Source organism: Rattus rattus, chromosome 5 (genome assembly GCF_011064425.1).
Source record: "Rattus rattus isolate New Zealand chromosome 5, Rrattus_CSIRO_v1, whole genome shotgun sequence".
NCBI classification, from domain to species: domain Eukaryota; kingdom Metazoa; phylum Chordata; class Mammalia; order Rodentia; family Muridae; genus Rattus; species Rattus rattus.
Window position 1 is genome coordinate 91,559,901 of NC_046158.1, and position 24,849 is coordinate 91,584,749.

General features: G+C 42.4%; 1 protein-coding gene across 1 annotated transcript in view; it reads left to right on the forward strand.

The window, feature by feature from the left end:
- Positions 1-2,976: 2,976 nt before the first annotated feature.
- Fmn1 (formin 1) overlaps positions 2,977-24,849 on the forward strand; it is a 363,061-nt gene continuing 341,188 nt past the window's right edge. Inside the window, exons 1-2 of the mRNA XM_032903890.1 lie at positions 2,977-3,041; positions 3,545-3,670. The gene's annotated coding sequence lies outside the window, so the exon portion shown is untranslated. The remainder of the gene's footprint in view (positions 3,042-3,544; positions 3,671-24,849) is intronic.

Below are 24,849 nucleotides of genomic sequence, written 5' to 3' on the forward strand. Positions count from 1 at the left end.
TGCGGGCGTTGGAGTCCTTTCAGATAAGGGTACCAATGCTCATAGTCTTCTCTATGCATCTTATTTCTCTGCTTCCTCCATCTAAGTCACACCACCTCAGGGGGAAAATGATTCAACTGTGCAAAGTAGGTAACTTATAATGATGTACAAGGAATTGTGAGGGATACAGTGACAAACTGGAGACAGTGAATTCCTGTAGGAAGAAGGTGGTTTGTTCTTTTGAGAGTCTTTAATCAGTGTGACCTGTGGGTACTTGTTGTTTGATGTAATAAAAAGGCGTATGTGGAGGAAACAAACAGACCTACAGCCCTTAGTGAGGATGACAGGGTAAGCACAAAGAAAATGGCATCTGACGAATTTGACCTATTTACCTTATTCATAAAACTCTTAGTAGTCAAACAATTACATCTTTAGTTTCTTTTATGGTAGAGACCAAGCTCAGCCTTTAAGAGCACTTGCTGCTCCTCCAGCGGATGTGAGTTTCAGTCCTAGTACTCATGTCAGATGGTTCACAACTACCTCTAACTCCACACCAGGGGGAGAAGGGAAGCTGGGGGAAGGTGATGCCCTCTCCTGGACTCTTTAGGCTCTCTCTCACACACACATGGCACACACACACACACACATGGCACACACACACACACACACACACACACACACACACACAATTTTAAATTACCACATTAAAAAGAATAGTAAGGCAGAGAAACTTTGATAATGCCATAGTTCATATCTGAATATAAAATGTGGCTTAACTTTTTCCTTCTGTCTTTGTAGGAGGGTGGTCATTTTTCCAAAGTAGATTTAACCCATTGTGACCTGTGGACAGTTTGCCTGCAGTGGTGGTAATAAAAGGATTGTAAGGAGATTTGTGCATCGAATGCTTTCCCCTTCCTTATTCTTTTTTTTTTTAATTTATTCTTTTTCCTGTTAGTGTTTTGCCTGCATGTATGCTATGTATACCAGGTGCCTGCAGTACCTGTAGAGGAAAGAAGAGGGTGCTAGAACTCCCAAGAACTGGAGTTGTGTGGGCCTTGGGCTGGGACTGAACTCTGGTCCCCTGCAAGAAGAGCACAGAGTGCTCTTAACTGTTGAGTGATCTCTCTAGCCCTGTTTCCTCTGAGGTTTTTATCTCTGGTATTTTGTCATGGTAACAGACAGCTGATAAACCACCTCCTCCCTTCTCCCTCCTTCTGCCTTCCTTAGGCAAGAACAGCATTTGTGGAGCTGAAGATCAGAACAGGATTTAGAAATCTCTTAAGAAAACAATACTGGTTGAAGACTTTGGATTCTTAAAGACCCTTTTAAAAAAATTCTTTTTTTCTTTGTAGGAATTACTTTGTCAGAGTGCTTTAAATTCCGACAACAATTAGCAACTAGCTGGGGTCGAGCCCTGGAAGAATGTACTGCCTTACCATTTATATCAAATAATAGCCCCTCTTATGAGCAGAGCTGGCTTGCAACTACTCCCAACAAACACATTGTAGGGGTGATGCTTGTGTATCCGAAGTGCTTTGAATATTGCATTTGAAGTAGTTGGGCATAGAGGAACTAGGTCCTTCTAGGATACTTTTCGGGAAAAAAAAATATATATTTCCAAGGGAAAATGGTGTTAATGCGTTTTGTTCTTCTAGTGTGATAATTCCTGAGAGGTACTGATTTGGTGTAAACTCTGGTTACACAACTACTTTACCTCTCAAAGATTAAATTTCTATATCCCTTTGTGGAATTCACTTCAGGTAGATATGAGGATTGTAGAGGACTACAAACAGCTCTATCATCTACTTGTCTGTATGGCATCTTTTAGCATTTTATTAAAAAATGTTCCAAGGAAAATTCACTTTATACCTTCTCAAATGTTTTCATACTCAACATTTTATACTACTAGGGATAGAATTCTGCTTTTAAGTACCAGATGGTGGATTTTGTATTTATGTGGGAGTGGATTAAAGGCAATGCCCTTTCCTGCCTACCTACTTGGAAAAGATCCCCAAATCGCATACCACATCTCAATGTCGTTTAGACCTCTAATCCTCTTATGAAAGGTTTCCCGGTGTGAGCTGTAATCATCAGTAGTTAGACCTTTATTTCGAACAAAACAGTAGTGTCTGGGTCTGAAGGTCTGTACCGAGTTAGCAGCACTGTAAGTGATTAAAAGAGCATCAGCTATGCAAGAGTCACACCAGCAGGCTTGCTGCCTTGCAAGACCCAAGCTCCTTGACTCAGTTCCCTTCTCTGCATCGCCGAGGTCCGAACATTTTTCTGCTTAAACCTATTTAGCTTTTGAATTATTTATGAGAAGATCAGTTTGGAGGCAGCTGGGCAGTTGGGCAAACACCCGGCTAGAGGACTAGCATAAAGGTTTGGTTTTTATTGAGTTTTCTTTTCTTTCTTCGTTCTTTTCTTCTTTCTTTCCTCTTTCCTCTTTTTTCTTTTCCTTTCTTTTCTTTCTTTCTCGCTCCCCCCCCCCTTTTTTTTTTGCTAATTTTAGACTATGATACAGTTCCAGGAGCCACCAGGCCTGGCCAGGTTTCTAAAGCTGAGGCCACCAGCTTCCCTTCCCCATCACTTCCAGCCAGTCCGGAGCGAGCGTGCACCCTGGGACGCAGCCCCGCAGCCAGCAAACAAGGGGGCTTGTCTCCAAGACCAGGTTGTCGCCTTTGCGGTTCACTTAGACCTAGCCCAAACACTACCAGTTTGACCCAGCGGTCAGATCTCAGGCCGCGCAGTGACGGTTCATCAATCCTGCCAGGAACCGCGCTTGGGCGGTTAATTTGGCGCTGCGGTTTTCTGCCCGCCTTCCCATCCTCTGGCTCGGCAGCCGCTGCACATTTCCATTGGTCCGAATGACTGTCTATCAGTCCATTGCACACCTCCCCCAAACAGCCCGTCAGGCAGGCGCGTGCTGGGGAGGCGGAGCTTTGCCTGGGGGCGGGGCCTCGGCGGTGGAAGGCACTGCGACCGCTTCACCGCTCGGGATCCGGACTGGAGCGCGGAGGCATCCCGTCGCAGCCGCTGCTCCCGCTGCTGTACCTGGTCAGGTAAAAGAGTCTTTCTTCCTGGCCGTCTGCCCCACCTCTTCTTCCCAGCGAAAGGCTGTCTGTCTGCTTGGCCTCTCCGGTTTTGAGGTTCTGGTCAGAGCTGTTAAGCCTCCTGCCTTAGCTTCCCCTCCAGTAGGTTCCTCCTGCTCCTCCTGACCCCCTAGAATCACCCCAGCATCCCTCTCTACAGAACTCTTGGAACTCGTGTCGTTAACTCTCAGACCCTAACCTTCTTGACCTGTCAGTGCAGTCTCATTCCAGCTTGGCACAGGAACACCGGGAGGGTTGGAGGGCCAAAGAGGGAAAAAGGATGCAAGCTTTCTGTCTGTCTGCCTGTCTGCCTGTCTTTCTCTATTTCTTTATTTCTTCTTCTTCTTTTTTTTTTTTTTGCTTTTTACGATGCAATTGCACCGCAATGAAGTTAGATTCAGAATAGAAGCTGCTTCGTGTTTATCTTGGCAATGACGAGGGTGTCTGTTTCTGTACTGTGCTTGTATTCGTAGGTGACATTCACCATCTCCGTTTTCTTCTGCCATCATTTTGTCATCATCACAGCCATCACCATCAGCATCCTATCTTCCTCCGTCAGAACTCTCTAGTTCTCCAAAGGCTGACTGTTTCTCCTCTATGTAAGTGCTGGACACCCCTCCTTCAAATAGCAGGCATGCCCTTGTCTCCAGAGGCCACAACCAAACCTCCTTTTAACCCAAGGACAACTAGCTGGGAGGTGTGTGTGTGTGTGTGTGTGTGTGTGTGTGTGTGTGTGTGTGTGTGTGTGTGTGTGTGTGTGTTTGGGGTGGGGGAGGGCAATATTTGCACTTGCAACAGCTTTCCAAAGGAAACCTTTCAGTGTTAATCACCAGCATTTCTGCTTACTAACTCCTAGAGAGTTTGATGCTGGCACTGACACATCCAGGTGGGCTGAATTCAGAGTCTGGGGTCTGGAGTATAGAACTGTGTAATGCAAGTTATACCCATAATGAGATGAGTGTCCAGATCCAAGCCTTAGAGAAGACCTGGTCAAGCAGGGAAGCATCTGGCTTTCTCCCACAGCGGCTCCAGTTGTGCTGAAGTTTGTTTAGTATTTGTGTTTGGGTATGTGTCACTGTGGCTGTGTCATCTTGGGAGATCTAAGTTGCAGAGAGAGAGAGAGGGAGGGGGGAGAGAGGGAGGGAGAGAGAGAGAGAGAGAGAGAGAGAGAGAGAGAGAGAGAGAGAGAGAGAGAATGAATTTCTGTCCTCTAGCCCAGAAGACATTTCTAGGTATACCTCTAAGACTCAACAACCATTGCTTAGCTCTTTCTAGGACTTGCTGCAAGGTCTATTAGGTCTCTGATTTATTAGCCCCCTTTCAGGAGGAAAGCATTAAAGCTGGGACTCAAATATCAGATTGCTTTAGAGGATTCCCAAGCCCCAGATTCTCCTCAGCCAGAGACAACTAAACACCAATCTTCTTTTCTCTCAAGAGCATGCAATCTAGTGGCAGCACCAACAAATGGCAGGCCTCTATGCTTAAGAACTAGGAGGTAGTAGCCTCATTGGAGGGAAACAATGGTAGTAGCTGACAGAGAGTCATAATGGTTAAACTCATAAACCAGTTAGGTGTAGGTTCAAATCCTGGGCCGGCCATGTATTAGGTGAGTGACTTTTGGTAAGTCATCTCCTTGAATTTCATCATCCAAGAAATGCAGGCAATCTTACCTCTCCTCTCATAGGGAAGTTGTAGAAGGTAGGGAGAAGTTGCAAATTGTTCCTCCTGGCAGATGTGGCAGAATTAACAATCAGTGTTGTTAGTAATGCTAGCCAACAAGAATAATAAGGGTCCTAAACCCCCACCCCTCGCTCACTCTCGCTCTCTGTCTCTTTCCTCTACTTTAGACCTCAGTACTTATGCTTAGGGGATGATCTTCTTCAGATTCCCAGTAGAGTTGCCTCTTGAAGGGTCCCACTGATTGAAGCCATCTGTGTTTGAGCAGCCATGTCTTGCTCCAGCCTGTCCAAGAGTTTACTTAGCAAGCTCTCAGTTAAGAGGCATTAAAGATGAAGCTTGAGAGAGGACTTCTCTTTGGTCTCTGGGTCTGTCCTGGGCTGTTTTTTTTCTCGGTGGCTGTTCACCACACTGACGTGATAAATTGTGCCTTCTGCAGAATCATTAGTGAATGCATTGGCTTCTGCCCAGGGGAAGTCAAACAGCTTTTCTTCAAATGTCTGTGGGAATTGAAGCAACTCTAAATCACCACCCTGAAGTAACTTACTGTGTAGAAGCATTATTCTTTTCTAAGAATACAAACTAGACAGAATCACTGAGTAACTATGTGGTTCATGTCTCTTATTCAGAGAAGTTTACATCATTCCCCTCTGTGGGGAGGGAGAATACTTTGAAATTTGGACTTTATTATCCTTTATGTTGGTAAGATATTTATTATCGTGTGGGATAGAAATCCAGCAGAAAGGATCCTAAGAAACATGATGAGCATTTGGGTCTCACCTAACTAAAGCCAACCACATCGTACTATCCCAGTGAGGAAGCCAGCCTTGCCTTTCAGGGGCCTCTGAAGTTGCCGTCCTGCTTTCTAGCTCTTTGTCTTTGGGTATTTTTTTTTTTTTTTTTTGCCAGTTGTCTTTTACCTCTGCTTTTCTCTCCCCTGATGCCCTTACTCTGTTCTGTTACAGACCCTGATCACTCAGTCCCTTCGTATACTCTAGATAAATAGCCTTTCAGCTCCATAGCCCAAGGCTGCTCCCTTCTTCAAGTCTAAGTAAAAAGCCCCAGGAAAGAACTGCACTTGGTAAGCCCTTAGTCCACAGTTCTAGCCTGTCTGTATTAAACACTTTGGTCAAGGGAACAGGGTACTATAGATGGAATGATGGTCTGAGGGTTGACTTTCATATCTAGTCTTCTGCCGAATCCAGATGTAAAGTTGGTAGCACAAAGGGAGAGAAGAAGGGAGTGGTGTGGGACTTGGCATAGAGACGGTTAACATCCCTGATAGAGATCTGAGGAACTTCTTTACCTGACCTGGTGTACAGTGTAAAGTATTCGGTGCCTCACGGCCTAGTTCATGTTAAAGCTCCAGGTTCATGCATGTTGTTTTCACAGACCGAATTATGTTTCAGATGACCTTGCTTTTACATTTTTAATTTAAACTTTATTTGTATAAGTGAGAAAAATCGTCAGGAATGTTGAAGAGCCGGCAGTAATTCCACTGTTGGCAATTTGATAATGTTTGGGATGGCTTGTCACTTGTCGGCCAAATTTTAACATCAGATATATATATATATATATATATATATATATATATATATATATATATATATTGTATGCACATAGTGTTTGTCTTAAAAATCAGCTTAATTCTCAGCAGGTCTCAGCCTGTGTACTGACAAAAGTTCCAGTCACCCATCTGACATGATTGATCTCTGCAGAGAAGCTAAACCATGGGAATCAAACGTGAACCTGCACCAACAGGCTGGCTTTTGGAAGGAAATGAAACATCCCTGTGTTTAGGGTCTATGCTGAGCTGCTGAGAAAGCAGTAATCCGTGTGCCCCATAAAACAATAATTAGTGGGAGGAGGATAGGGTGGGTATCGCCTGCTGACCTTGTCAGCATGAAAGGCTGGAAACTGAGGGATGAACTGTGTCCGTGTCTTCTGAGACTTTTCAGGTCCTTTGGTGGACAGGGGAAAAAAGGCTCAAGGTAATGGGGTTTTCTAGTGATTTTCTTTGTTCCCACAGCCCTTGAATATATACTACCCTAATGCCATGCCGGGGTGACTGTGGGAGAGCTGGCCCTCCATTGGGCCTCCCTACCTCTGCTTTCCTAAGCTGAACCCTCCGAAGCTCTCTGCAGGAAGTCAGCTTCTGGCATGTCCTTTTTTACTCCTTTCTCCAAACCAACACATCTCCTTCCCTACCTTAATCAGAAGTGACTTGTTTTGTGTTCTGTTTTATTACAGCCGTCCCCTTTCTCTTTCTGAAGTATCAGATTGCTCTTAAACACCAATGTACTTTGAATTAAACACATTTTACCTTGGTCTTCCGGGCGGCAAGCTATTAGGGGCCATATGTCAGAGGCAGGCAGGACTTCTTAGCATTTGCGTTTCCCATCAGGGTTGAACCCTTAATTGAGAAGCAGCAGACTGCAGAGGGTAGACACCAAGCAGCACAGGAAAGAGCATTATGTCTCCGCTGACAGTCCAATCCTCACACCCCAGCCCTGAGAGTGCCCTGGGGCAAGAAGCTGGGAGACCCGAATGGCCTCATTGCCACATTTAAAAAAAAATCCATCAAATAGCGCAGTGCTGTTGCTAAACGAACTTGAACCCACGTGGGCATCCACTCACACTCCTCCGGGTTTGATGCCTTTCCCCTGTGACAGCTGCTATGAAACATGGGAAGAAAATGTACAGGTGTTTCAGAGGGAACAAGAGTCTGCCCGATTAATAGAGAAGCCTTCCCCACTGACCCGCTCACTGTAGTGATTCTGGTTTCCTAAACCTGACCCTCATGCCGATGAAGTGCAGTGACACTGTCTGAGTGAATGATGTCACCTCCAGGATGGAGGGCAGCCTTCTGAGTGGGTGAACAGGGCGCTGCTCTTACACACTGAGGGCTCCACCCGAGTGCCAACATCTCTGTCCACAGTGTCGGCTTCTCTGAGTACAAAGAAAACAAGTTGTTTGTTGTTGTTGTTTTGTTTGGTTTTTTTTTTTTTTTTTGCACTTTGCTGGTGTAAAATTGCTGAACTAGGAGGTAGAAAGTATTTTGGAAAAAATTGCTATGGAAAAATAGTTGATAATATTTCTCTTCTGTGAAAAATAAACGTTGTTGTTTTCAAAAGTGTTTGGCCCTGAAGAGACAGTAAATAAAATTGCCCCATCCAGTGAGGGAAAAAAAAAAGGTCTTGTCTCTTATCTACAGAATAGTTTGTGTGTGAGCATTAGAGCAGTGGGTCTCAACTTTCTTAATACTGTGGCCCTTTAATACAGTTCCTCATGTTGTGGTGAACCTCAACCATAAAATTACCTAATTGTCACTTCATAACTGTACATTTTTTTACTGCTGTGAATCGTGATGTAAGTATCTGATATGCAGGATGGGGGTCCCGACCCACAGGGTCTGAACTGCTGTGTTGCAGGGTAAGATGTAGGATGTGTACTTCTGCTTCCGTGGCTTCACTGGCAAGGAGCACACCTTGAGCTCTTAGTCCTGTTCATACTAACAGCTGGGGTTTCAGCATTCCGACACACAGTCCCTGTCATCTAATGTCTAGGGAAGAAAAATATCCTTAACAGATATTCTAATGGCAGGCAGGGAGGCCTCCCCCCGGCCCCCACGCCCTCTGCCTCCAGACTCACCCTGGGCCTGATGCAAGGATTTAGACTCCTTGCCTTGATTCCTTTCTGTGCTGACCCCTCTTGTGACAGAGAAGTGGCACTGACCTTGCCTCTTGGACAGAAGAGGGGGCCAGGACTCACAGAGGTCAGCATGTTTGCTCCAGGGCACCGTTTTAAGTAGAATCTGGTTAGTGTTTGCCCACTCGCTAAGCTTGCATTCTACTTTCTGTCCCTCATAGGCCAGTGAGAATACTCCTGGTTTTAATTTATTTTACTTTAGAGCAGGATAAGCCATAAAAATAGTGCAATATTTTGAGTACATATCTAGTGAAAAGCAAGTCTAGCTTTTTATACTCATTGAAGTGGTCATCTGTTCCCTTTTTAGATGAAGACAGTCACTTAGGACACATATCTAAGCCTAACATGCATTTGGAAAGCTTTGCAAAAAGATTTTTTTTTAAAGCTAACAGATCTGCAGAAAGTGGAATTCATTTATAGAGTTGGCACCAGTCCTGGCCTTGTTTGACAGTGTCCTCATCTCCATGTGTCTCTGTCTCTTCAGTAGCATTCTCTATCTTCTGTCCTTAGGCCATTGGCAGGGCTTTAGAATTCTGCTTTTGACACCCATTCAAGGTAAATAAGGTTAGCACAGGCGTATATAGTAGAGGGTACTGTCTCTGTGTCACGTCCACCTGATTTGGCTTGAGTTAGTCCTTATTTTAAGCTTTGCAAACATACATAAATTCTAATTTTTAGGAATATTTAAAGACCTGAAATTCCATACAACCACGTAGCTTAAGAAAAACAGTGACAGATTACTAAAGAAATTATGGTGTTGTTGTTGGTGTTGTTGTTGGTGTTGTTACTGTTGTTTTGTTTGTTTCATTTTGTTTAGTATAGATTAGAATTTATTCAGGGCATGGGGAGAGGAATTATGAAGGTAGTAGGGCAGAGAAAGAGAAGGGAGAGGTAGAGAATTAGAAGAGTAGAAGAGGAGAGGGGTAGAGGAGTAGAGGAGTAGAGGCCGGCCATGAGCACGTGGAGAGAAGGGGGTAAGGGGATGGGGAGAGAAGAGACAAAGGGGGAAGAGAGGAAGAGGAAGAGAGCAAGAGAAATCATGTTTTCTTAATCAGCAACATGTGCATAATTCTTACACCCACATTACTCTGTAAGGAAGTAGCGAGGTGGTTTTTTTTTTTTATTTCACAGTAGAGAGCAGTGAGATTTGGATGTGAAAAATGACTTGCCCAAGGTCACTCTTGTTCAATAGCACAGCTAAGAACAGATCCAGGTCACCTGACACCCTGGCTTCTTTCATTACATCACTGAGCTCCTTTCTGAAAACAATTGCCCTGCTCATTCCAAATGGGGGGTGGGGACCCCCAACTGTTTCACTTCAGGATGAAACATATCCATAGCTGCCAATTTATCACTATTTGCTAAATTAAAGAGCTTAGCCTAGACAGAATGTATTATGAAACATAAGCTGCAAGCTGGACAGATGATACAGCATGGTGGGACTTCTGCCTGTGCCACATCTGCAAGGGAGGAAATGTGCAAGAAGTGGGATGGTTCAGCCCAAGAGTGCACACAGGGGGCTGTGTCATGGCCCTGGGAGTAGCATAAGAAAAATGGATGTCATGAGCTTCAAGAGGGTTTGAAAAACTGTAATGCATTTTTTTAAAGGAATAGGGTGGGCTTTCACTGTTACAAGCAATTTCCCCTGATGGAGAAACCCAGAGAGGGGTAGCAAAACCACGACAAGTCTCCTTTGCTCTTGTCTTTGTCATTCAAGCCTAGCAGGTAAGAAGCCCCATCAGCGAGGACGGCCACAAAGCAAGGATCTTAACTCTTAATTTTTACAGACAACTTTAATTTCTGTTTTAATCACGTTCCTTCTGTGAAGGTTAAACAGCCGGCCTCTACCCTCCTGAGAGCTACGCCCCTTCAGGGTCTTTGCATCTCTCCCTTCCCCCTAAGAACTCTGGGAGAATCCTCCTTTCGTGTTTCTTCAGGACTCTTCATCTATAAAAATATCTTTCTTGTTTAATAGCCTCCAAGAAATTCTCTAAGAAGTTTTCATAATTCTCCTGAGAAATTGTAAGGATTTTAAGATGTGGGAAAAGCTAGAGCTATTCACCAGCTGTTTCTCTTTTCCTCCTTACCCCATTTCTTCTGATAAGATAACTGCCCACTTTCGTGGCTTTCAAGGAGGGAAGTGGGAAATAAAAATATAGATTAATATCGCTGAATATTACTCTGCTCTAGAGTAGTGATTCTCAACCTTCCTGATGCTTTCACCCTTTAATATGGTTCCTCATGTCGTGGTGACTCCCGATCATAAAATTATTTTTGTTGCTACTTCATAACTGTAACTTGCTACCATTATGAATCATAATGCAAATATCTGTGTTTTCAGGAGTCTCAAATCACAGGTTGAAGAACGCTGCTCTAGAAACATAATAACTTCGGATCTCTTGTTAACAACTACTTCACTTCTAAGGATGGTCTATAAGGTTCATATATTAACATCCCTCTCCCTGAGCACACCTATTTAAATGAACAATTTAGTTTTCACCCAGGTGGGACCACATGACTGATTTTTTTCCAAACCAGAGTTTTGTATTAGAAGATGGTCGTATGTAGGAGTCACTTGAGTTAAGTTACAGAGAAGTGCTCAAGGGTCCAGCTTGAGGAGCCTCCTTCTGGAAGGCTCTGCTTCTGCTCCTTCCTGTCTTCGGCTCACTCTTCCCTTTCTCCAATTTCATAAAATGGTCCATGAATTCCATGGCGTCACATTTGCTTCTGATTCTGATCAAGGTGGCTTAAAACCCAGCTTCAGCCACTTTCACTCAAAAGTCATGTAAGAGTGATCACCAGTTTGCCAAAAAACAAAGCCAGGGTGAAGAGGAAACTGAAATCCAAGATAGGTCTTCGGACTGATAGTAAGATAGAATCTAGCCACTTAGGTAGGATGTGTCTATCGAATAATTTAAAGTGACAGTCCTATGAACTGAATTTGTGATTCCTGAGCACACTTGGGCGTGTTTTTAAAAACAAAACATTTTTAGTTCTAGGTACTGTCTTGACCCCTAGCAAGAGTTGAGTAATCAAGATTTTCAAAGCTGGCAGCTCTTGCGTTCAAAGGATGACCTGAGAGGTGGGTATGATAGAACCAGGATGAGGTAGCTCAGGAAATATGGGCTTTAAAGGGGTTGGACAGGAGAGGAGCTAGATTACCGTACAAGAAGTGAGAATGCGAAATTGATGGAAATAGATTTGGCTCAGAATAAGAGAAACATTTATATTTAGAACTGTCTGGAATGCCGTGCAGTTTCCTTTTATGGTTGAGAATTAAGTCCAGGCAAGGTGGACTAGGTATCCATCCATAAGGGCTGCAGTCAGGGAGAGAGGCCAGCACTGAGAGGGGATGGGCACAGTGACTAATATCTAAGTTTTCTTTACATTAAATATTGTATCATTTTCCCTATGAATAACACTAACCCATGGACTAGAAATGCCAGCCCTACTTTGACAGGATGCAGTAGGAGTTAAAACACTTCACAAACAAGTTTTATAAAATCTCTGTTCTTTCCTTAAAACATACAAAAGCTACAAAGTTTGATGGGTAGAAGACATTTCCAAAAGTAAAGGCAATAAAAATTTATTTATGCTTTATATTATAGTCAACAGTGATGAAAGCTGTTCACGGCCAATATGTTGTTTACAAAAATTGAAAAAATAACGCACAGAATATGAATATGATAGTGCTAAGAACAGGGGATGCTGGATTTTTACATGAAATCAGCTGGTTCCTTGAGTTGTTTCAAGTAATAGCAGCATAAACATCTTCTAAATAAATGATATGCTTTTCAATTGCCATGGTATGTGTGCATATATGTTTGTATGGGTGTGCACATCCATGTATGTCTGCATTTGGAGCCCACAAGTGTCTTCTTTCATTGTTCCATTTCTTATGGTAAGACAAAGTCTCTCACTGAAGCCAGGATTCATCATTTCTGCTAGTCTAACTAGCGAGATTTCCCCAAGGATCCAATCTCTCTCTGCCCTTTGAATGCTGAGGAAACAGTCAGTTGGGTACTCAATACCCAACCTGGCATTTATGTTGGTTCTGGGGACCCAAACACCAGTCCGCATGGTTGCGTGGTAAACGCTTTACAATGACATAGCAGGTTGACATTATCTAACAGTAGTTAAAATACCTGGAAATGTAAAGAAAAAGTCCGTAGAAGCTGCATGTGTAAGCCATCTTCCCAACCCTGGGCCCACTTGATGAAAATAATGCATGTTGATGATCAAGAATTCCGGGTTGGGGATTTAGCTCAGTGGTAGAGCACTTGCCTAGGAAGCGCAAGGCCCTGGGTTCGGTCCCCAGCTCCGAAAAAAAAAAAAAGAATTCCAACGAGGCCAAAAATTATGAGATTGTGAAAATGATTTAAAATTATCTCATACTATAATTCCCATTATTAACCATATTATTTCAGACGTTATCTACCTGAATGTTTGTAAACATTTGTGTAAGAATGAATAAAAAATTATAGTGAAAATAATATAATTTTTGGAATTCTAAGAAATTAAAGAAAATGAAACTAAAAGAATTGACCTCAATTTCAGATATATTATATCTCTGAAAACTCTGACTAAAAATAATATGAATTTTGGTTAAAGATAAGCTATGCTTATAAATTGTTGTCCTCATACAACATTGATTGAGTTAAAGATGAACAGAAACTTTTCCCCTTCCCTTGCTATGCCTTGAGTGTTAGTAAATACATTCTTCCTTCTGCATGGTTCTATCTTGTTTTTCTCTTTGGGGCTGAGAGGAAACTGGTGGGAGTTGGGAACTGGTGGTGCTAAGCTTCAACGGCTTCCAGCCATGCACATTCTGGGTCCACTCCCTTTGTACTTCATTTATAAGTATTTTTCCTACTGTTGGATAAATGTCAGCCCACCTTGTTAATATATCCCTAACACTCTGGATCCAAGGCATTGTTTAAACTGCTAACCTATTGTTTACTCACCAAAATGTTACTGTACATTGACTTAGCCCCAGGACTTTCCATAGAAAATCCATATTAAAGTATACATAGCCCCTGTACTCAAATAATACTGCCAGCATACAGTAAATTCGTAGTAAGTCAGTTCCACGGTAGCTGTTTTAGTACATTGTCTACCCACGAGAACTGTCGTTCTATATCACCTTAGGTAGATATGTGTTTTACCAAGTCCTTTTGTAAAATTTTCTGTGTTAAGTGCATTAAACGTTGGGCCTAATTTTTGTCTTGATCCAATAGGAAGACATTTACCGCCCCTGTTTTATTCATGACAAAGCTGAGTTTCAGCAAGTCCTATCCTAAAGTTCTACAAAAGATGCTGATTGTCAGGTTCGTGGCACTGGCTCCGGGTCTTTGGCTGTTGAAGATGATCGAGGAAGGAGATGCATGCAGGTTGACTGTGATGCAGTGAGGTGAGATGCACTACAGTCGAAGAGTTAGAAGGCGGCTCAGGGCAGGGTCTAATATAAAGAAAGCCCTTTCACTCCCCTAAGCTTTAGTTTTATGTCTATAAAATAGGGTTAGGGGTGAGAGTATTAAATAGAATAATACTACATAAAGTATTATAAAGTATGAGATAAAGTACCACAGTATCTCCCTAAGTGATCAAGAAATAGCAGCCATTGGCATTTTTAGTGTTTTTAATAAAACCCTTGGCCACACAGGATTTCCAGGGGATGAGACCTTTTTCTTACACTGTGATGAAAGCCCAGGAATTCACCTGGTGGGAGGCAGATAGAATCTCAGTAGGAAATGAACCGTGAAGCACAGGCGGAGAGGTCCCGCTGAGGTGCGCAGTATCTGCCCTGCCCTGTGTACCTCCTGCGGCTTCCTTCCTTCCTTCACTTGTACTTCCAGAGCCTCTGCAAACAGGAGCATCTGTGTTCAGAGAGGCTGACTTGCAAATAGACTACCTTATCTTACTGGACCATCTTCCCATTGAGAAGGTGAATGAGTCAGTGTCTGCGCAGCTCCAAGGAAACCTGAGGTGACAGGGCAGCTTCAGGGCTATTGGTCCAGAAGGCTCCGGAGGCCATCCCAGGCCAGTGTAAGTACAATGGATGACTGGTACTAAGAAGGCACCTACAGCCCCTCTCACAGTCTAGATCAGCATTTCTGGATCTTCTCTTCATTGGCACCCACTTCTGTGAAATGTTCATACAACAGCAAGATTGCATTCCGTTTATGCAGTTTACTTAGACCTGCCTCGTGCTAAGAAAGAGGAAGATTTACTCCCTTCCTAATAACCAACTGGGATGAGACCGCTTCAGAAATCCTCTTCAGGTAGGCTCCAGATTAGTCTGTACTCCACAAAGCAGTAGAAATCATGTTTCTCCCAGCTTAAAACTCCACAGTGACCTCCTGTTAACACTTGGAATTCAGATTCTTGGGCATGGGTCCCCAAATTTGCCTCATCTGGATGCCCCTGCCTGCTGCTCTAATCGGATCTAAAGCCAGTCTGTTTGCAGAGAAGAATTGCTCCCATGGACAAAGCAAGACCACTGACCAGAAAGCCTTGGCAGCCTTCTCTGTGCGGGGTGGATGTAGAGAACGTCCCACAGTAGCAGTTACAACTGTAAAAGGGCTCAGAAGTCAGGGAGTTGGCTGCTCTAGAAAAACCACGTGAGACATTTCTACAAAAGTGTCAGGCAGGGATAGAACCTGGTGTAAAAAAATGTGCAGGAGCAAAGCTGTGAACTATATGAAAAAAATATTCAGAGTAATGTATATGACATTACTGAATGGCAGAGAGGAATCACATTCCATACAGATGAGATAGTATGTGCAGAGGCCCAGGGAGGGCTATAGGGCCTGCACTGGAATCTCTAAAAGGTAGTTGTGCCTGGAGTAAAACCAGCCACACTGTGAAAGCCTCCTTGGCAGTGGGAGGCAATGTCCCCTGGGATTAGAGTCAGTAAGAGGGTCCAGCGCATAACGTAACAATTGCAATTCCTGGTATAACCCCTACTATTGCCAGATACTATGTTATTCAATGGATGCTATCAATATCATTAGCTGTATGGCAAGGATGGGAAATAAAGGCTTCCAGAGATTTTAGAGCTGTCTCAAGTTGTCACGCTAAAAATGAAAGAGCTGCCATTTGAACCTGGGTCTTAAAACCATGCTAAAGGCAGGAATCAGAGATAGCCTGTACCAAAGACAATGAGCTCAGAGGCCTCTGAACATCTGAATTCTTTGGCATAGTAGATGTGGTGGTTTGGATAGGAATGGCCCCCATACACATGTATTTGAATGCTTGGCCCACAGGGAGTGACATTATTAGGAGGTGTGGCCTTGTTGAAGTAGGTGTGGCCTTCTTAGAGGAAATGTCACTTACAGGGTAGGCTTTGCGGTCTCAGATACTCAAGCTAGGCCTGATGTGGTCTTCACTTCTGCTGCCTGTATCAATATTGAACTCACAGCTTCTTCTCCAGCCTTATGTCTGCCTGCATGGTGCCATGTTTCCTGCCATGACAGTAATGAACTAAACTCTGAACCTGTAAGCCAGCCCCAGTTAAATGTTTTCCTTTATAAGAGTTGCCATGATCATGGTGTCTCTTCACAGCAATAAAAATCCAAACTAACACAGTAGGGTTGAGGCAAACCTTATGCCATAGATGGTGTGATGGCTATTCTTGGTCGTCAACTTGACTATATCAGGAATGACTTGCCATCCAGAATCGGAAGGGACACATGTGAGACATGTTTCTGCTTCATCTGAAGTGCATAAATCCACGTCTAGTCCAGACATTTGAGGCAGGAAGCATGCTTTTGGTTTGGATCTTGAGTTGGGAAGACACACCTCTATTCTGGGTCATGCCTTCTGGGAAAGCCTGTTTAAGGACACTGAAGACAGAAGCCTTTGCTCTTTGCCTGCTTGCCCTCTTCAGCTTGCTAGCAGATCTACTCCTTCACTGGCATTAGAGTGTACTCTTCAGGATTTCAGTGTAAGACCATCTGAGACATCCAGCCTTTGGACTGAGCAACCACTAGAATCTTAGACTTTCCGTCACTGCCAGCCATTGTTGGATTAGATAGACCGCAGCCTGTAAGTCCTTTAATAATACATACACATATCATCATATAGAGTAAGAATAGGGTTCTAGTTTCATTTCTTTTGGATTCCCAGTTTTCCCAGCAACATTTGCTGAAACAATACTTATCTTTTCCTAATTGATGCAAAATCACAACTCTCAACTTAAGGGGAATAACAAATAATTGAGAGAGAGGGAGAGGGAGAGGGAGGGAGAGAGAAAAAAGGGAAAGGAGAGAGGAGAGAAGAGAAGAAGAGGGAAGGGGAGGAGAGGAGAGAGAGATCGAGATCCATTTTATAAGTTCTGTTATTCTAGAAAATACAGACTAATACAGATGGATAGAGAGGTTGGAGTCCCAGAGCAGGTTAGAGAGCCATAATGTGAGTTTCAGTTATTAGATCAAAACTCTAGAAGGTCTCCAGTTGAAGACTCTTACCTTTGTACATGGGCCAGGTAGGGGAACTTAAAGACAGCTCTTCAGGTGCTCTATGTTAAATGTCAAATCAAATGTCTAGATTAAAGAAGAGAAGCCTGGGAATACTGGGGTGGAGAGTAGATGTGGCCTGAGTCTCACTGAAGCTGACACTGATTGCCGAGTAACAATAGAGACAGTTTTAAAAACGTTAATTTTTTAATCTCTATGTACTGTAGTTTCGATGCTTTTGATTACTTTTCTTTTGGTTCTTATTGATGAATATGTGTGTTTTCTCCCTATATCTAAATTTCTTAAACTTCATTTTCACCTCTTACTATCTCGTGGGACTTTTTTGCTCTAGACATCTCCATTCAGATCCTGTGTGCACCTTGAAATTTCAGTTTACCTAGAAAAACAGTTTGGTGAGTGTGTCCCTTCCCCTGCCTGAAGAGTTATGGAATAACACTGTAAATGGTTAAGGGATGTTGAGAAACTTGTCAAAGAATCTTCCCACTTTGTTAGTAATTAATAAAACTGGACCTGAGTTCAAGGCTTCTCACTCTTAGTTCACTGCTTTCCTCTACATCTGCACTGCAGGACGTGCGCTGTCTCTTGTGCAGACTGCTCAACCAGAGCACATGGGGGATGGGGAGTAGTCCATGCTCTGTGGTGGAAAGAGAAAAGCCAGCAAGAGTGAGTCTGTCTTCACAATGATCCCCAGAGTCCTTAGCAGTCCTTGAAGAGACTTGAGAGCCTGTGGTCCCAAACCACATTTATATCTTGGGTCCACCACTTACAGCCTGAGAAACCATGACAACCCCCCCCCGCCCCTGTCCGAGCATCAAGTTCTTTCTGGGTAAAATGGACATTATATGACCTACGTCATAGACTTTGGTTTTGTGAAGATTGCATTAAAACAGGTAGAAGAAATGCCACTTAGTGATCACTAAGTAATAAGAAATATCATATTTAAAGACACAGGCTGTTTGTCTCTCAATTTAGAAACTCTCTTTGTATTCTAGACTAGCTTCTTAGCTATAGGAAGCAGTGTTAGGTTGTCATCAGGACTGGGAGACTCTTGAACCCTATCAGTACTTCCATTATTTAAATATAACTGTAGTCTTTTTAATTAGCTTCACAGTCTGCCATTCTTCACTGAAAGGGAACTTTGAAAATGATTTTATGAATAGATATATAATAAAAACCTGAATAGTCTATAACTGGTCATTTTTCTCAGAATGAGTTTTCTTAGAGACAAAAAAAGAAAGTATAATTAGAGGGAACGGAAATACAGAGAGGCCAGCTAGAGATGCTGAGGGGGGAGGGAGAGAGAGAGGAGAAAAGGAGAGAGGGAGAGAGGGAGGAAGGGAGAGAAATGGTCCATCGAGAATGGCGTAGAGGAAAAGGCCCGCTATATAGTGAGAGCCCCACAAAGATGGTTAAAAGGAAGATGTCCTAATACCCTTGTTGCTCCCCAGAGCTGCCTTTCTCAAGCCCACTTCAGTAAAGTTCATGTCTCATATTTTTATGTGCTGATCTTGCTGCAGTTTTAAGGTAAATTACCTTTTAAATAAAATGGCATTTGTTGCGGTAAAAACACCAACCCAAATAAGCCCGTACAAAACACACACACACACACACACACACACACACACACACACACACACACACACACAACTTGATTAATATGAATACAAGCTGCGCACCTAGATTGGGCAGATCTACCACTACACTACTGTATTCCCCAGCTATGAGAGCCCTTATAACTTGTGGTTTCTCCAGGCCATGTGCTTCAGCTCCATCTTTCCTACCCACCTCTACAAAGAACAGTGCCTGCCTTTAAGAAAGGTCCAGTGAATTAATTATGGTAGACATAGAAAGAAAAACTCTTTGCATCTAAAAGTTCTCCTTCGTACAGTGAGATTTCCATCCAGGCCTACAGCTAAGCCCTCAGACTTTCAAATAGAAATCTTGATGTAATTGGCCCATGACACCTTGCTTTTGGAAGCAGCAGAGTGTGGGTTGTAGGAAGATTAACAATTGAGTGCTCAACTTTTGTATGAATCAAAGTATTGATCAGTCGGTCATACTGATAGCATGTGGATATTGGCAGTATAACACTCTAAGGAGTTAAGAGCGTGAAAAGTGATGGGAACTTCATCAAGAATCTAATGGTCAATATTTGACTGTCTACTGATCCCTTAAGTATAGGCCAACCAAATTGTATGTGTTGAGGTCTCAAGTGGTCTAATTACCTAAATCAGTAAAATGCAATGATTATTGGAGCTATCTTTTTGTTTGAAACAAAAATCTTGTACTTGGAAATATTGAGGACCATGGCTTGAAGAAATATAAATTATATTTACTTTTTTCCAACAAAAACTCACATAATAATAGATACCAGAACAAACCAAACCAAACCACCACCACCACCAAACCTAGTTCAGGATGGAAACAGTTCTTCCAAGTACAGAATCGTCCATGGCAGTAGACATTACCAATCCAGCAGCAGATTAGATATGAGGAGACACTGATCAGGAATGCTTCCGGGCCTGTGGAACTGCATGGGCAATTACTTAGTTCCATTACAATTTCTATCACAGAACCGTCATATCATGGTGGATCTAAAAGACACAGGATGTCAAGCTTCTCTTCAGAAGTCCATTTGCCTGTATTTGATTCTTTTCTTTGAGATGGAAAGCACACCTAATGTAAGGGTCCGTGATTCACCAAAGAGTCAAATAGTATGTAATCAAAAAGAGTTTTATTCTGCAGAAGCCCAGCATGCTGGGGTCTCCCGTTACCAGAATAGAGAGACCACCAAGTGAGTTCACAGGTTCGATTTAAATCACATTGGAGTTCCCTGGTGATGAACTTAATCTCTAGGCTTTCCAGAACCATTATTGGGGCATTTAGCCCGCAGCCTGGGTTTTTTGGTTTTTTGTTTGTTTGTTTGTTTTTTGTTTTTGTTTTTATTTTCCTGTTAGTCATTGACTTGCCTGGCCTTGCCTGGACTCGCCCAGTTCTTAGGCCTAGTCTCCTTAACTGCCAATTTGAAGCCTGTCATGGCGTCAACCTAGCCTTCTCACTATTACTGAGCTTGTTCTCTTTCATGCTCTTTCTTTTGTCAGATGCTTCTTCACCCTGTAAACAATTAACCCAGTGATGACGTGCTTGCAGGTTCTTTTGAGATCACATTAGTTCATTATATCCTGTTTACATTGGGCTCGGTTTACCTCTTAATCCCCCCTCAGTTATTTCCTAGTCTCTTCGTGTCCTCAGTACTCCAACCTCTTGTGCTTGTCTCTAGCCTTGTCCTCATCACACCTTGTCCCTTCCTCCTCTGCGCTCCATTAAGACACTGCACAGTGCTGGTGTAGCTCAGCTGGTGTAGCTCAGCGGTAGGCAGCTTGCCTAGCCAGGGCAATGCTCTGAGCTTCATCCCTATTGCCACAAGAGAAAAAACCCCTGCTGGGAACGTGTGGCCCCTGTCTCCTGGGCCTGTATCAGCACAGCTTGATTTCATGGCCTGCAGAGCTTTTCTCTACAAACATCAGCTATGTCCTACCTTTGTTCAAAGCTTGTCTCTCTTTCTCCATGCTGTTGTAAACTTTTTCTCTCTACCCTTTTCCCTGCGTCATGTCTTCCTCCAGATTTTTACAGCCAAACATGTCATCCCCCCTTTTCCTTTCACCTTCAGCCTCTCAAAAATCTCCCTGAGCACTTACTTGTTCTAATAAAGCTACCTTGCTCACCAGCACGAGGAAAAGGTAGACTCTGTGTACCCTGGAGTGGGCTCAGGTTCGTCACCCGGTGACATAAACCTTCTGTGATGGCATTTAGCTGTTATGTCAGTGTGTGCTGTTATTCTCTTATTGGAAACTTTCCAGATACCCGTCCTCTTCCTTGCTGCATTATTTCTGTGGCATAGCTAGCCTCCTTCACTTATCTTGCTCTCTCGTCTTAAAATTGTATTATTTATTTCACATCCTCCTTACTTTCTTAGCCTGCATTCAAATCACCTGCATTCTCATTTTCCTTATACCGATTAGAAACCCTTTGCAGATAATCAGTCCTATTGGCAGACAGTCTGAGCCTGAGCACCTCAGAAAGGCTGTGCTGAGAAGTTGTTGACTGTGGATTCAGACTCCCTTATGTTGAAACTCAATTCTACCCCAGTGTTCCCTGTGAACTTCATATAATATGACATAAAATGAAGATCACAGCCCTGTGAAGTCGAAGATAAATAGATTTAAATAAGCAAAAAGAAAAAATTATTTAGAAACTCTAACTTATTGCCAAACCTCAGAACCGGTGTCAGTCTCCTTGCTCCATTCTTTGACCTCGGTTCATGATGACCGTCTGTACAGCGCTTTCTTGGGCACTTGGGTGTGGCTGTTGGTTCTGGCTCTGAAGATCGATCTGCACGGATCTTCACTCTGAGTGCTCTGTTTTTCTTCCTCTTGCCATTCTTCTGCTTGGTAACTGGGTGTATCCATGGCCACGGCCTCAACTTCATCCACTGGGGGGCTTTGTGGGGAAGGAAGATACAGAAACATTCATCCCAGATAGAGGAGGCACCAACAGAACAAAGTATTCCATTCAAAGCCAGCTCGGGAACCAGTGAGTTTATTGGCGTTCTGTGTAGGAGCACAAATGGCTCAAGGCAGTCACAACATTGTTTATCTCTTATACAGCAGTGACTGAAACATCAGAAAGGGTAGGAACTCATGTGGAGCTTGTGAGCCTCTGTTTTCCTTCCATGAGGGAACGTTGGACCAGATCTCATGAGGGTCTCATGCAGGTCACCCAAGCTGCTCAGCTTTGAGTTTCTGATGGTCACGCTCAGCCTGGAGGCAATGGCTGCACCACCCCATCAATGAACAGTCAGTTAGTGTTTGCTCGTAATCTGTTTCTCCTCTGTATACTTTAGTAATGGAATCAAGTTTTTAATAAAATCCTTATATCAATGAGCACTTTAAATATAAACACATTTGAGTCGTTGTGTCTAGACAATGCATGACTGTATTTTATACTAACATTTGGTGACGTTGATCCAGTACTATGAGTCATCATATGTTTTTAATACATTTGTGAGTTGTATTTCATTTAAATACTCTAGCATGTTAAAGTATTTAGAGTATAGTTAGAGTAAACACTAACTATAATTAGCATGTATTAACACTAACTATAATTAGCATGTATAAGCACTAACTATAATTGTTCCATTAATGATGCTTTGGGCCTGGGAAGGCAGTTAGTATTCAAGAAGAACTAAGGAAATACGTCCTGCCTTTCAAACTCAAGATTAAAAAACAAACAGAAACATGATTCATTTTTCCTCCAACAACCATTAGTGAAATTAAGTGTGCATGTAAGTGTGCATGTACTGAAGTTACTCCTATTATGAATCTGGTTTTTACTGAAGCATTCTAATGATCCAAAACAATGTCTTTTAGGGGAAAGACGTAAAGGTTATATATTTGTTTGGTTCAAATATCTGTGCAGTGCAGCCAAATTGATTTCCTCTACTAATGTCAGGCCCTGTGAGGAAGATTACTTGATAAATCCTGATCTCTTAATCCACATATAATCCTTCATCTGGAAAGTTGGTTTATCATGAAGTATGTGCCCACTTTAGAGAATGTCACTACTTAATCTGATGGTTTAATAATTGCTCAGTTGGGGCCATGTGTTTCACACATTTATTCTGTAAGTTGGGATACAAAAAGTTGTAACATTTGCAACTTTTAAAATCAAAGCCTATCCCAAGAAAACACTTTTGATAAAGCCTGGATCCAGGGGTCTAGTTTCTCTCTCATCCTGAATCCTTCTGGCCTATGTAGGTGCTGCTCTTACTAGATGTTCATGTCATTTTAGACTGTCTCTCAGAACTACCACAGACAATGTAGATTCTTCTACACATAGGATTTCTGTTCCTCAGATTCCCTGTACACAGTAGAAGGAAGAGAACCAGAAGTTTCCACTGGAAATCAAAGCAGCAGCCATTGGTCATAAAACTCAGTTCTAAATTACATGTACTTATGTGCTAAGTCAGCTTAGAATTTTAATCCCAAATTTAGGAATATTTTCATTAGTGATTTCTGTTTCTCAAAAGAATATTTTCCTTTTTTAAAAAAAAATGTGTGTTGAATAGAATTCTAGAAGCACTGTGAAGTCACTATACTGGGTTATCTAGGACTTCATCAGAAACTTGGCTTTACAATAAATCTCATAAATCTATATTTATGTTCTTTATTCTTTAGTTCTTTTATTCTGTAGTTCTACTAAGATAGTTATAATTTCAAATTTCTCTACAGTACAGCCCTTTTGTGGTTCTTGTTTTCCTATCAAAATCAAGAAACAGAACTGAAAATTGATTGAGGGAATTGTGTGGTAGTGTTTCTGCACTGGACATAGCAATGCGAAGGAATCACTAGAGAACTGTCCGTGTGACACGTCCAACTGGAAGGAGTGTCAGCGACAGAGGCAAATGGATGAGGAATCCTCAAAGCAGCTAAGTTTACTGGAAAGATGTGTACTCTTGACGTGAGATGTGTCCACTGTTTCCTTTCTAAGGACTTGGCTCAGACTGTAGCTTCTGAAACTTAGAAAACATCTGTCTTAGCACCTACTGCAGTTATGACTCTCTGTAATTGAGGCGTTTATTGTCAAGGGGTAAGAACTAGTTATAGTTCACATGTAACCTTTGGTACAGTAACCTTCTGCCAAGGGTTACTGCTTTGAGTATTAGGTAAACAGCTGGGTCACAAGGAGAACTGCTCCCAGACTTGAAAGACTGCTGGCAGTACTCTGACCTTTCCTTATTATATCCTTTCTGGTAGAATCCCACTGCTATTAAATTGTAATTATCTTAATTTGAGGCATTTTTAACATTTCTCACTCTTCTGGGAGCACTGTGGAACAAGTTCTCTGGATTCTTAACAGAATCATTAACCACGAGCGCTAGCATACTTTCACGACAAAAATTCTTAATAGGAATTTAAAAGAGAGCATAGAGATAAAAACTACAAATAACTCAACTCACAAAATGGGGAACAGACCTAAACAGGGAATTCTCAAAAGAGGACACTCAGTTGGTGAAAAACACATAATGTTCAGCATCCTTAGCCATCTGAGAAATGCCAATCAAAACTGCTTTGAGATTTCACCTTACACCTGTCAGCCTGGGTTGAATCAATAAAACAAGTGACAGCTCATGCTGGTGGGGATATGGAGTAAGAGGAACATTCCTTCATTGCTGGTGGCAGTGCAAATTAGTATGGCCACAAAGGAAATCACTGTGGCAGCTTCTCAGAAAGATGGTAATCGATCTACCTCAGGATCCAGCTGTAGATTCAAAGGATACTTCATCTTACCACAGAGAAACTTGCTCAGCCACGGGTACTCCTACCATATTCTTTATAGCCAGAAATTGGAAAGAACCTAGATTCAGCAGAAGAATAGACAAATAAAATGTAGTACATTTACACATTTAATGGAATATTACTCTGCCATTAAAAAAGAAAGAAGAAAGAAAAAAAACTATGAACTTTGCAAGTAAATGGTATATAGTTGCTTATATGTGGAAATTAGCTTTTAAATCAATGATAACCAAGCTAGAATCTGGAGAACCACAAGAGTTCAGTATAGAGTAAGAGGACAGATAGATTTTGTTAGGAAAGAGAAATAGAATAGATAGTTATAGCTGGATGGTAGGAGGAACACATGGGGAAGGGGAGGGAAGACAGAGTGGGGACAGCCAAAATTAAGGGCCCTTTGAGGGGTAAGTATGAAAACCTAATACAGTAGAAGCTCCCATATGGGATGGATGGATGGATGGATGGATGGATAGATAGACAGACAGACAGATAGATAGATAGATAGATAGATAGATATAGATATAGATATAGATATAGATACAGATATATAGATAGATTCTAACT